At 41.6% G+C, this 14547-nt stretch overlaps 2 pseudogenes; both read right to left on the bottom strand.

Moving 5' to 3' along the window:
• Positions 1 to 755: 755 nt before the first annotated feature.
• On the bottom strand, positions 756 to 1333 carry LOC147451099 (uncharacterized; annotated as a pseudogene).
• A 3-nt stretch (positions 1334 to 1336) lies between these two features.
• LOC147451098 (uncharacterized) lies at positions 1337 to 2492 on the bottom strand (annotated as a pseudogene).
• Positions 2493 to 14547: the final 12055 nt, after the last annotated feature.

The following is a 14547-nucleotide window of genomic DNA, read 5'->3' as shown; positions in this document are numbered from 1 at the left end:
TCAGAGTGCAACGGATCGACGAACAATGGGTCACAATCGACAATGGTGTTAGGGCAAGCTTCGCCAAGAAAGTAGGAGCATTAGGAAGGGAATAGGAGGGCCTTTTAAATTGCCACAAGGTTATAAAAAGGATTAGGGAATGTACAAATGGAAGGTTGACATGTGTCCCAAAATGGTGGGTATGGCAGAGGGTTTAAAATATTCCAAGAGGAGTCTTTTTTGGAAAGATATGGACGTCAGTGATAGGATTTGAAGGGCTAGCCCAAATGTCTAATGACAGGCATGTGCAGCTTATGCCCTTCTACAATGAAGGGAAAATTTTACATTTGCCCTTCTAATGAACAAAAGGAAAATTTTGCACCCTTCTTCATCAAAATTCCAAGAAAACAAATATTTCACTTATTGTATACTCCCATACATTAATATTTCACTTATTTCACACTCTTCCATGCATTTTAACCATCCTTTGAGTATAACTTTGACAAAGTTCATTATTTAAACAACGTATTCTCAAACCACAGTCCACGGACCACAACTTGGTAAATTTTTGAAATTACATAGAAATAGAGCAAATGAAACCAATGACATAATGAATATGAATTCACTTTTATCATTAAAGTACAAAATTGGAGAATAAAAACTACCTTGAAATAAGATTAAAAGTCCTTCAATACCAATACAATGCAAAAGAGCCCTCGATACAAAATCATATCGCTTGGCTGAATATCTAAGCAAATAAAATTCCATAGTAACAATCAAGTTGTTTCCAAGCTTGCTATCCTTCGCTTCCTCATAGATTTCCACATATCAAAGCATTCTTCCCACAATAAATCTTGAGGACATGAAGCCTTCGAAGTATTGAGTCCAACAAACATTGCTAAGCCCAATGATGGAAGAGACAATCTATTACGAGACTTGTTTTTTATCTTATTCATTTTTGAGAAGCATCTTTCACAGGCAACTGATGAAAGTGGAAGTAAAAGTGAGCTCTCCACAATTTCATGGTCCATGGAAAAGAAACCTCCCATTCTTCATGGTTGCAACAATCTTGCCAAGTTGAATGCATACTCTTACCTTTGAAGCAGTTATGAATTCGTGTGATAAAAGATCTGCGTTCTCATTTGCATTCTTCTTCATTAATGAAAGAGTTGGCTCCTTTTCCAAACTGTTTGCACAATACATCTAGCCACCTTATCGTAAAGAAATCTAGTTTCTGCAAGTCTTGATCATAATCCTTCGGGCTAAAGTACTTTGCCGCTTCAAAGAGATCAAAATCAACCTTAAAACAATTTGACAATGAATCCACCAGACCTTTGATGTACATAATTTCCATGTAAGCCAGATTATTCACCACCTCGTGCAAAGTTTCATGTGGATCAAGAACATCCTCGTCACACATAGGGCCAAGATGTAGTTGATCAGAATGTGAATTTCCTGAGGAATCAATGTAATCAATGATGCCATGTTGATTTATCGCCTTTGTCAAAAAAAGTTGAGTGTACATAGCCTCACACCCAAATACATTCCCTAGAAAAGCCATTTGCAAAGACTCTATAGAAGCCTTCAAATGGTTACCAATAGCAGAAATATCAACGTGATCCTCTTGAAGTTTACAACTCAAGACATTGAGCTCTCCAAGGACATCTGCAAAGAAGTGTAAAAGGATCTGTATTTTGTAGTTTGTGAGGTATGCATACAAGTCCGCTTCTTCTGCCTTCAAGACAGTCAATAAAGCCGGCATTAAGCGCACTATCCTTATCATAACTTGCCCTTTTGAGAGCCATCGAACATCATGCATTTTTAACAACTTCAGTTTTCCATTGCGACCAAGATTGAAGTCCTTTACAACTTCTGCTAATGATAGATGTCGCTTTGCAGATCTAGAAGCCCATTCATATAACTTTCTGGCCACTTTGTCCACAAATTTGAATTCCTTGTATAGTTTGAATGCATCACCTGCAGCTAAAGACTCCTTATGTGCAACACGATGAAAACTCAAAAGATGCGGCACAACCTTCTTCAATCTCGAAACCACACCATTATTAGCACCTATCATAACACTGGCACCATCAGTTGCAATGCCTATCATTTTATGCAATGGCAGCTTCATTTTGTCCAGAAATGCTATCAAGGTAGAATACAAGCTTTCAGCTTCAGCATTTTTGACATGCAACAAATCCACAAATGACGTGCATATACAGCCATTGCCATTTTCCCGCATATAAGTAACATAAAGAATCATGTATTGTTGAGTGCTTACATTTGTACTCTCATCAATCTGCAAAGAATAAAAGGGACTAGCAACAATTTCCTCTTTTAGTCTCTCCGAATAGACTTGTTTGATAGCATTTGCAAACTCTTTTCCTGCACTTCTGCTCATATTCACTTGCAATTGGCATATTTGGTGTCCGCATGAAACGCTGGAAATTGCAAAGCTTTGAAAACTCATCAAAAGGTAAATTTCTACGAACCACAAACCACAAAGTTTGCATGACTGAGATGATTCTTTCTCTCTCCTCATGTGTTAGCACTTCAATGTGTTTCTATGGGAATTGTGGTTTTCTTAGTGTGAGCATTCCATATTGCCTTCGCATCTGAATGCGGACCTGACGTCGCATGCTCATCTAATGCAGACCTTTGCAAGGTTGAAGATCCTTCTCCACGAAATTGAGTCTTTTTATGTGCAAAGATGCACCACCTACATTTGACTCTCTCTTTTCCATCATGATCAACTGTTGGAAAAGCCCAAGGATGAGGTATCCTCCAGCTTTCTATCCATCGTCAAGCATACTTCTTTTTGATTGAGCTACCTTCAGCTTCAGTGTTACCTAAAGCTGTAGTAGCCGCCTCACCAGACTCTTTGTCAAGAGAGAGTTGAGGATCATGCAAGCCAAGGACTTCTTGAATGGTCCTCTGCTTTTTATTTTTCTTTGGTCGTCCAAGAGGAGCCATCTATCAATAAATTTCAAAAACATAGCATAAACTATCTTTGCGACTACAAAAGATATATTTAAAATATACAAAATAAAAACACTTGAGATACATTGATTGAAAACAAAAGAAATACATCTTTGAGGGCCAACATTTGGTGTCCAAAAGAAAGTTACATCTTCGATAGCCAATATCCTATTACAAGAAAATTTCACTTTAACTCAATAAAAGGCTGGCATCATTTCTATCAATGGCCGTAGACATTTGGTCCCATCCAATTGCATGTGGCTTAAGTCTACGTACAATTCTTCAAATGACTTTCTACTCTTGTCCTGTAGAAGATACCCAACTCTTATAATCTCCTGAATATGGTATGCTTCACTTGCTGAACGAGATGCTAGCCAATCGATTCTGTATTCCAGAGAAAACTCTCTACAGAAGATGACCATTTGATCAATAAGCCAGGCTAATGCATATACATCAACCTCTCTGGTATACACATGGTCATTATATGTGTCCTTCAATAGCTCTGGAGTAATCCAAGGTTTAGGCTTATGGGCTTTGCTTTGACAACAATTGAGTGATTGACGTCTCTTTGATTCAGGCCTCATGGCTAATCCCCAATCAATGATGCCAACTCGAGGATCTGAATCCCTGTAAAATCCAACATAATATTGAAAGGATGCAGATCACAATGAACAACACCTACTTGATGGGTATAGGCCATTGTGTGTATTAAAGCAGCTATAATATTTGGAAGACTGTTCGCAAAAGCCACGACTCGAGTTAGTTCTCCTTGATTCAACTTAGCTGCCTTGCCTTTACTTGAACCTGCACCATCTTTCTTTTCTTTTTTCACAATTTTGCTGAAGGTACCTTTCTCAAAAGATAGACTATGCATCATTTTTCTAATGCTTCCTCCATTGAAGTATGGAAAAATAGCTATCAAAGGCTCATAGAAAGTATGTGCAATACTACGCACAATCCCCCTGTGTCGAAGATCAAAGCTTACCTCGTCCTTGAAGGATTTTAATTTCTGTCCTGGCATTCCTCGATACTGCTTTGCCGCATAAGTATTTTCACTTGGAAGGTACGAAACGCCATCAATTCTTACTTGGAAGCATGTACCAAAGGAGCCGACACCCAAGTTCTGTAAATAGTTGATGGCATCATGTGGTATTCCAAGAGTCATGGTACACTCCGAGTTCCTCGCAGATCTCTGCAGAGGGTTCCCAGTTGGATGCCCATGGCAATCTATCTTTGACTCCATCTTCTCTTCCGCATGGTTGACTTTCTCCCTTCGTAGCTTTTTAGATAGCACAAATTGTGTATCTATATCTTTGGCACGCTTACTCTTCTCTCTTTTAGCATGCCAAGCCAAATCCCTAGCCTTGAGCTTTATCAATTGAACGCCTTCGGGAAGAGCTTCATATAAATCACAAGCGCACTTTTCCATATTACCAATGATGCTATAAGCAGATTGGTGAGCTTTGTCTTTACTTATAACAAAGGTTTCCTTGGAGACCGCACTTACAATTGCTTTTTCAAGCATTTTTGATATGAGCGTCTCATTCTGCACAATACTCTGCATTTGCTTCTCTGATAAGTCACTTATCGTATTGCAGAGAGTTGACCTTAGAGATAGAAGAAATGCCTTCTTCTTACCTTCTGCCATAGTGACTATATATAGATGTCCTATAAAGAAAGAGAGAAGAGAAGTCAACCTACATATGTGTAGATGTTTTCGAGTGTACCTTAAACAATCACATTAATGCTTCTACCTTGATCTAATGTGACACAATGGTATACCATAAATCACTTTGAATGGTAGAAGAACTAAAGGCAAAATTCGATATCTCAAGATGGCACACCCGATCAAGCCATATGACCATGTGACAAATTGAGACTATATTTGTAATTATATACGACATGAAGACATTGTGTATTTGTAACACACACTCCCAAGGTGTCTGCTACCCTTGTTATTGTAAGAAGAGACATAATCTATCTTTTCATAAGAAACTAAAGCTCAAGATAACACACCCGGTCAAGCCATATGACCATGTGGAAAATTGAGACTATAGAATTTGTAACTGCATAGAAAAGTAATTAACAATAGGAAAAAGAGGCACAAAGTATCATTTGGTAAGAATGGATAGCTCAAGATAACACACCCGGTCAAACCATATGACCATGTGGCAAATTGAGACTATTCTAATTTCTTCTACATGAGTCTATTTCAATTTTGGATTGTCCCAATACCTACATATATGTTTACGATAACTAATGATTGCTACAAGATTCAACAAATCTTTACAAGAAGAAACGCTTTAGAGTTTCTTTCATTTTGGTATGCACACAGGCTGACCACTTTTGCTACTTCAAAAAAACTTGAAAAGAAAGAAATCCCAAAGTCTTTGATAGAAACATACGACGTCACACACTGGCTTGAGACTTAATATACATTCTTTATTGAGTTAAAACCACACTATCACTGAAAATTGTGAGTATGAAAAAAAAAGATTGAAACAGTTTAAGACTTAACGCATAAAAACACTTTAAACTTGAGATGCACATTTTAACTTTTAAGTCGAAACTTGCCTTGAAAAAAGACGACAAAATATAGCAAGACTTAAATTTATCGCCAGAAAATGCTTCAAATCATGATGTAAAAACCCGAATAGTTTCAAGTTGATTGTTCGCCCCTATTTTCTTTAGTTAAGAATTAAAAACAATGTTGGCAATCCCTGCAAGCTGCAACAATGTGTAATGTGCACCACCCTTCAAACTAACTATAGTGCACTGTTTAAAGTCTAAAGACCATTAGTCTCAAACAATAATCAATTTAAAGACTAAGTCCCAAAAAAAAAAACTTTCAATTCTTACGCTTTCTGTCAAGCGCGCAGGTCGAAATTCGACGAGATGAAGGCACCGGGTAGGTGGGCGCTGGACAGTGGATGTGTGAGCTCACACAGCCATTGCAGGTCGGACCGTCGAAGACGCAGCAACTCCCTATCCCTACAGGTCTACAGGTCGTAGGCAGCAGATGACAGGTCGGAGACTAGTTGACGCAGGCGGCAGCACTGAGCAGGTTGACGCAATAGGTTGACGCAACAGGGTGGCCCGTGGGGAGTCTAGACGGCGGCAGGTTGCAGCAGCTCGACTGCTCGCTCGACGCTCAGGCCTTGGACGAGGGCAGGGGTCAAAAATGAAACCTGCGCACTGCGCAGTGGTGTGAGTACTTTGAACAGTGAGTAGATAACGAAAATTTTAGGGATTTGTGCTTCACTGCTTTGTACAATGTACATGTGTTCACACCTTTAGTGTTCACATGGCCAAAATTTAAAATAAGTGTAAACTCATGACTCATTGGCAATTGCTCACTACCAACTAGCAAGTTGAAGGCAACTGCTCACGAGTCACAATATCATCAAATTGCAACCCTTCACTAAACCTGGTCTAAAACACTTGTAAAATTTGAAATCGATTTTTGAAGGGCAATTGGATGGCTAGCCCTTCTAATGACAGATCATAGCAATTTTCTTCCTTCGCAATTGAAGGGAAACTTTAATTCAATCCCTTCCAATGCAGGGTTCTTCAGGACTCAACCCTTCATATGCAGGGTTCTTCAGGACTCAACCCTTCATATGCAGGGTTAACAGCCATTTGAAGGGCAGAAGGGCGTCAAAACCTATCGCTGATGGACGTCCATTTTATTCATGGAGTGGGGAAACCACTAGATGTTTTGAAGGGTCATCATAGCTTTATTAAAGTGAGGGTGAATGTGATTCAAATTTGGCCATTGGATGGTGATGGGATCAAGGGTTGAGGCCCAAGATCCTCAATCCAAGAGAGGGGACAATCTGCACCCTTGGATCTTTGCCTAGATCAAGGGACCTTTGTAAAAAGGTGCTTTTCTCTTGAAGGGTTGACTCCCAGTCCTTGGATCTTTTCCTAGATCAAGGGCTCTCAATCATAGGCGCCCTCCCACATGCCCCCACTTGCTTCCAGATCCCCCCAATATCTATATTTTATTCAAAATTCCATCATGGCTTGTCATTATTCCCCTCCACCTTTCCATGTAATCATTGATGTCCCCCTTATCTTTCCACATCTCGTGCAGCTCTCCAAGAAGTTCTTGTAAGAGCCCTCATTTAAAAATACTTTCCATTTGAACCTTTAAAGAGGAAAACCATCCCTTTTTAATATATCAAGTTTAAAACCACTCAAACTACAACATTGACTTGTAGAAAACCATGGAAAGGCCCTTATTTTTCTTTTTATTCTCACCTCTTGGTTTTAAAGAGGGATTTCAAATTACTATTAAGAAAAATTACCCATTCCTTAAACAACCAAATAAAGAGGCCCTCCTAAACCCCATTCTCTTCCTAATGTAGTGCCAGGGATGAAAATACAGAGACAGCCAACTTGAATACTTTGGCTACATCCAAGACATCTTGAAGATTAGCTTTAGAAAGTTTGATATGTTTATCTTTGATGTTAAGTGGTTCAAAGTTATTACCAAGGGCCCTAATGCAACTGTGCGTAAAGACACGAGTGGATTGATTGAAGTAAACTCTAGGCGGGTGTGGACAGATGCGCGGGATACATTCGTACTTCCGCAACATTGTGAACAAGTTATGTTCATACAGGATCCACTATGGACAAAAAATGATGAGAATGATCTGTCTAAACCCTGCTGGCTCTATGTCGTTCAAGTTGCTCCACATAGCAAGCAAATGTGTGAAGGATTGGACGTTGAAGTCAAAGAGGTGATTCATGAACAAAGCGTAGGACCGAGGGAGACTTTAAGTTTAAATTTTGAGGTGGATGCAGTAGTGAGCAATTGCCTGAACCTAGAGAGCGACGGAGAGTGACGAAGAAGTAGAGTTTGATGATGAAGATGTAGAAGTACAGATTGAGATAGACATCTTTGGTGCATTAGATCTCATAGAGGATGAAAAATTAGTCAATGATTTTTGTAGGAACTCTTTTGTAAAACTCTTTTTATTAGTCTACAATATACTTTAGATTTATTCATTTGTGTAGCAGCTTCGTCAATTTGTTATTTGTATTGATTAAGCATTTCTTCTGTAAACTAACGTATTTTGTGGGTGTTGTTTGTGTATGATTAGCCATGGCCGATGACGATAAGCCATACTCTCCTAGTTTTAGTTTTCGTGTCACTCTGGCTGGCATGTCACTCGAGCAGATGGGCTCGTCTTTGTCTCAGTTCACATCAGAGTAGATCGCGATGGCACAACACCTTTGGGTAGCAGGTCCCTCTAGACCTACTACAGCCGACCCTACGCCCGAGACTAGTGTGGTCCCTACACCGAGCGGCTCCACACCTCAGTCTAGTAAGCCCCCTATGCCTAGGACTCGTGTGCCCCCTACATCGACGGGTGGTTCATCCTTGAGACGAGGTAGCCATCGTTCTGGAGGCCGTGGTTGCTGTGGTAGCGGTTCTACCGATGTGTCCACACCACTGAGAGAGCGTCCACCACTCTCTTTAGTAGATAGTTCATCGATTGGCACACCACGTACACCTTGGGGATCACACGAGCATGATCCTAGCAAGGTTTACAAGAGTAGGGATGGGGCTGTTGTGGCGGATAGGGTCGAAAAGGCCATGCCACAGAGGATTCGACAGCTCTGTACGACTCAGTTTGGTCACTCTGTGATGAAGGTTTGGGATAACCTCGATGTTGAAAGAAAGAATTACATCGTCGAGGCCATTCACAGAGAGTACAGGCCGACAGAGGGGTACGATCCAGTCTCGAACCCCTGGATTTTGAGCGTGGCGAAGTCCATAATGTCACGAGAGACAGGTACAATGACGGCAGTCCCAAGCCAGCATGGTTGGACGCAGAGGAGTGGGCAGGGGATCGCACGAGAGACACAAGACAATCCTCAAAGATTTCAGCAGTAGAGAGATACAGGCAGAGCACGTTTGGAGTCTGCTGGAGCATCACATCTTGGGAGTGGAGGCTACGATACGCTTCGACATGAGTTTACAAGTATTATACGTATGCTTTAACTATTGAAAATATATATGTTATTTGAAGATTTATTTAATGATTAAACCATAATTTTGCAGGAAGTTGCCGTGAAGTGTTCTCTGACACGCTGAGAGGAGAAGTATGGGTACAAGCATGGACTTGTGGCCCTTTTGACCCAGCTACAGGAGGAGGGAGAGACGTCGACTGGGAGGCATTACCATGAGGGTCTTCTCACTCAGTGATTGTTTGCATATGTACAATTTTGTAGTGCTTATGTTTATGGTATGGCACAAATGTTATGGTTAAGATTTGGCAGTCAAGTTAAGGTTATGGTTTTACTATGCTGGTATGGAAATCATGTGATGGTTATGGTTATGGTTATGGTTATGGTTGTGTAGTGATGGTATGGCTGTTATGGTTATGGTATGACAAGCAAGTTATGGTAATGGTTATGGTATAGCAAACATGTTATGTTTATGGTTTTGCAATTTTCGACTCATGTTTTAATTATAATTATAAAATCTTTATGCCGTTATGCCATGATCAAGCTTTTGATTTTGTGGTTATGTTTCTCTTACAATTTTTCTAATTGCCAAACACTCGCTCTTTAGCGTCAGCTTGTAGGTGGAGTGCGGTTTCTTGTACACTCTTCCTTTGGGAAGAGAGGGCTGTTTTCTTTTGCTGCTGTACATGCAGCATCAGTTCCCAGCACTCTCTGCCCAAATATTTTTTTTGTAGGTTTGGTCGTTGATACAGAGTACGGTATAAGCGTCGGTAAAGACCTCGGTAGAGGCGTCGAAATATGCTATAGTATTATCGATGGCTATTTCATTGCGTATTCCGACGCTCATTTCATGATTTATTCCGACGCATAATCCGGTACTTATACCAACGTCACGATACCGGTGTCTCTTTCGAGGTCTATTTCAGCGCTTTTTAGTTTTAAAACTAACTTTATTTTGTTGGTATTTGCATCGATTTCTGCGCGCCGTGTTGTAGTGGACGGACCTGGTCGTGGCGATGTGTTAGCGCTACGGCGCTAACGTCCAGGCGGCGGTTTTGAAGGGAGAAGGTAGCGACGCCCTGTGTCGGTGGCGCGCGCTAGCAATGGACGCTTGTCGACGGCTTGTATTGTGGGGTGACATGGCAGGAGGCCGAAAGGGCCGGTTGATGGGCCAAAAGCTTTTGAAGGCAAGCTCCCCCCCCCCACTAGCGATATCGCTGGTGCTCGGGAGGGACGGGTCCCGTGATAGAAAAGACAGGCAGAGAGGGTGTTAGAGGGCAGTCCCGCGCAGTGGAGGGGGGAGAGAGAGAGTTCAAAAGGGGCAAGCTCAAAAAGCCAAGCCCGGCGGCCGAATCGGACGGACAAAGGACAAACCGAGTTGTCCACCATGCAATCGTTTCCAAAAAGAGTGAACCACATGTATGTAATGTAAGGAGAATTCTAAATGCAGCTGAAAGAGGATTGCATGAGCTAGAGAGCTCACATTTTTTATTTTTTTTTTGGGTTTAGCTTCCCTTATAAAAAGACATGCAAGTGAATTTTTAAGGGCTTTTGCCATTGGGGCTTTGTGGCCAAGGCTTTTGGGCCATTGTCTTCTTGTTGCCGAAGGTTGTGCCGGCAGGGTGTTGATTGTACATGTTTTGTATATGCAAGAAGGCCATTATTGTTGTCTGTTGGAGTCATTCTCCCTTCCCTCTTCTCTTCTCTGCGTGTGTCGACGTGTGTGTCCCCCCGAGGTTTGTCATGCAAAGAGAGATAGAGAGAGGCTATGTGCGTATGGAAGGCTGTGATTTGAGCAGAGCGGAATGATTGGACCTATTTGGTGCATTGCAGAGCGTGTGTGCGTATAGTCGTGTGCAGACAATGGTTTGCTTGCGGGTAGTCGAGTTTTGAAGGTGAACTCTAATGGATTGGGACGCTGTGTATACTCTGGACTATAGTGAGGCATTGTGTTGTGTGTTGGGTGTGTTCCCTTTTCCCCCGCTCTAGCGTTGTGAAAGTGTGGAATTTAAATTTAAGTGAATGAATAGAAAAGTCGAGAGGTTAGCTTAGGTGATTTGATTGTTGATCCATTGATGTTGAATTGTTTGTCGTCGCCTGAGAGGAAAGTATACCATTGTCGGCACACATAGAAAACCATCAGGTGGGAACCGTCACCAAGGACGAGCCATATTGGAGTGAGTTAATTGATCTAATCAAAGAAGAGGTGACGCTTAGTTGATGAGTGTACACGAAGAGGGGTTGACGAAGGGAGGCTGATTTTGAGCGTAAGCGAGACAGTGTGGGCACGCCAAGCTTCTAGGAAAGGGGCGGATGATACTAGGGTAGAGGTGCCAGTAAGTAACAGGACCCCAAAGCGGGGATGGTCCTACCCCTTGAGAACGTTTGAATATATATTAAAGTTGAGACTCTCTTGCACCAAAAGAGAGACAGCTTAACGGGAACATGTTCGGTTGCCATTGGCCGAATCGTGAGTTCGAACCTTGCTGTCTGAAATTTTTTCCTTCTCACGCGGGGTGCGTCTCTCTTTTGGTACGCATTTTTGTAACACACGATTGTCGACGACGTCTCGTGCTCGCACTGTCGGCCATCGCTAGGCTTGGTGCCACTGCTACAGGTAGATGAGGTAGGGCGCTACGTTTTGCACCTCTTCTCTCTTCAAACAAGGTAGCAGAGCTAGAGAATTGCTAGCATGAAGTTAGTCGTCTCTATACTGGCTCCTCTACCCTAGTTGAAGGGTAATAATGGGTGTTAAGAGCGCTCTCCCATAGACCCTCGTGCCTCTGGAGGGTCCTCTCACAGCCATTGCTGGGTCCACAGCTATGCCGCTGCCCCTGTCGCTGCTGCCAGCTGTCTCCTTTGTCACTACTACCTAGAGGCTCCGCCCACACTACCTCCGCCTCCGACCCTAACCCTACCTCCTCTCACACCCACCGCCCATTGCAATTTAATCTTGAAAAATGGATGGGCATATATCCCCCTCCCCGCTCCTACCCTGCCTCCCTTCTTCCTCCGCTTTCCGGACCTTGCCTATGGTTGAGGCGAGGAGAGCTTTCCGGACCTTGCCTATGGTTGAGGCGAGGGGAGAGAGAGAGAGAGAGAGAGAGAGAGAGAGAGCGCTTGCCAGGGCAGCATTAAGGCGAGGAGAGAAAGGGAGAGAATGGCCTTTGCGGGCTTCCTTATGCATGCGACAGATACAATGCGAACATGCAGCACATTCGATTAGATCGCTCTTGTGGAGTGATCGTCTATGAGCGAATGAGACTACACACACATGCTGTCCGTTCAAACTTCAAGCTTGTGAAGGCATTGACATTATCAAATCGAAGAAGTAGCTTTTGCAGAGCCCGTTGCAGGTTACTTTCAGAGATTCTGCAGCCTTTCAAAGACATTTTGATTGAGCGAAGTTTGTGAGCGTGAGAGAAGTCAATCGTTGGGAACAAAGAACGTGTTTCTAGGCATATAGAGAGAGAGAGAGAGAGAGAGAGAGAGAGAGAGAGAGAGAGGTGTGGATGAGCTATAGAGAAAGTTCATGCAGCATACGATAAACACTGTCGGCAAATGGATCAAGATGCGGTGATAATGTATGAAATGTGGATTTGAGTACATCGAATCACATGACCAACTTGTTGAATTGGTTCTAGGACATGTGGACCTTGAACGGTCTTGGTTATGCTGATTCGGGGGACGACACACATCTTATTGCACATACATGAAATGTGTCATTGTAGTTAATAGATGGCAACGTAGAATTATTTGGGTTGATGTTTTATATGTACCCAATATTACAAAAAACTTCGTGTTTGTTCGGCAGGCTTTGCACGTCAGATCCAATTCTGATGGCCTCTATATAAAGGAATTCAAGAATAATGGAAGACTATTTGCACAAGGTAAAAATGTTGAAAAGTTTTTGTAGATGTACTCAAGATGCAAGCTTCTATGTTTGCACAACGGTTAGAAGCTGTTGCAAATATACACATTTGGTATAAGCGTATTTTACATGGAACTGTGAAGAGGCTAATGACAATGTAGAGTCAGGAGCCTCTGACAGGTTCGCTAGTATTTAAGATGGCTAAAATGCATAAGATTTGTGAGGTTTTTTAGTTTGAAAAGCAAGAAAAAGTGTTGCTTTCTCATGACAAGCATGCAAGCGAGACGTGATGGAGATAGTGCACTTTGACGTACGTGGTATTGATAGATAGAGGCTTTATGTTACCTTCCCCATACAAGAAAGGTATGGATGTACTTCATGAAGGAGAAGAGTGAGGAGTTTACTCACGTTAGAGATTTCAAAGCTATGGCTAAAAAACGGACACCAAAACAAGTATAGTGCATGAAGCTAGAGGAAGGGGAGATAATACTTTTCCAATGAGTTTATCAGTTTCTTAAGAAACATTGAATCAAAGGTAGTTTTCATGCATATATTCTGGGGATGGGAATGGAGAGAGATTTTGGAGGGAGCTTTTTTTGAGTCTTTCAATGATATAGTGTTTGCAGGGAAAAAGCTTTCCGGGCCTAGGTGGAGAGAGCTTTTTGGATGAAGCTTTTTTTGTTATTTCACAATCCAATAGAACATTCAAAATAACACGTGCATCGGAAAAAATAATGCTTCAAACATAGGAGAAGGACAAGAAGACACAAGCCACCATTTCATATCATGAATTTCAAAAACAGAATTACAATATTAAATCAACTGTTATAGTTTGTGCCATACAATTACATATGGGCACTAGGGGATGTGAGCAAACTAATTTAATTATGTCATAAAATCTAATATCTAACCAACCTAAATGTTTTCTCTCATATAAACTGATCATTTAATGTGGGAGAATAAATGAGAACAAAGGTTAGAATATAGAGACGGGGCCAAGGTTAAAGGGGTTCAAATGAGAGATGGTATGTTAAAGAGCAATGCTAGCTAATGGAGCTTAAATCCCTTCGGGTTAGCTTCATTAAAGACCTCCAAAAGTTAGTGTTAAAAAAATCCTTCGACCTAGGCAAGCTAGGGCTGACCTTGAAGTGGGAACCCTACCTAAGCATGTGGTGCTTGTCGGCTTGCTAACTAAAGTGCTTAAAAAGTTTGTGGAAACCTTGCCCAAATCTTGAGGTGATTTTTATGTTTAAAATGATTAAGGTTCTTGAAGCGTTCAATTCAAAGACAAACACTTAAGAGGCATCAACGGTTTCCATGCTTGATTGACTAAGTGCTTGAAGTATTCAATTCAAACCAAATGACTTAAGAAGCATAAAAGATACATGTTCAAATGATCTCCACATGTGGCCCTCATGATATGCTTGAATCCTATTGTATAGGTTTTAAAGGGGTCCAATGAGAATTTAGATGCATAAAAATAAATTATCAATTTCTTTCTCTCAAAAAGGAAAAAGAGGACACATGTCCAAATAAAATAATTAAATAATGAGAGAGAGAGAGAGAGAGAGAGAGAGAGAGAGAGAGAGAGAGAGAGAGGTGGACCAAGCATGAGAGGGGGGGTATACTCTCTCTCTCTCACACACACACATACACATTCTCTCATTGTGCGGAGTGCAAAGTGCAAGAGCTCCATCTCCTTCTCCAAGCTTGTTGAGAAGTGAAGAGCCTACACCACC

This window comes from Adiantum capillus-veneris, chromosome 9, assembly GCF_014529385.1.
Source record: "Adiantum capillus-veneris isolate H3 chromosome 9, ASM1452938v2, whole genome shotgun sequence".
NCBI classification, from domain to species: domain Eukaryota; kingdom Viridiplantae; phylum Streptophyta; class Polypodiopsida; order Polypodiales; family Pteridaceae; genus Adiantum; species Adiantum capillus-veneris.
Note: the sequence above shows the minus strand (reverse complement) of the source record. Positions and strands in the feature narration are given on the sequence as shown.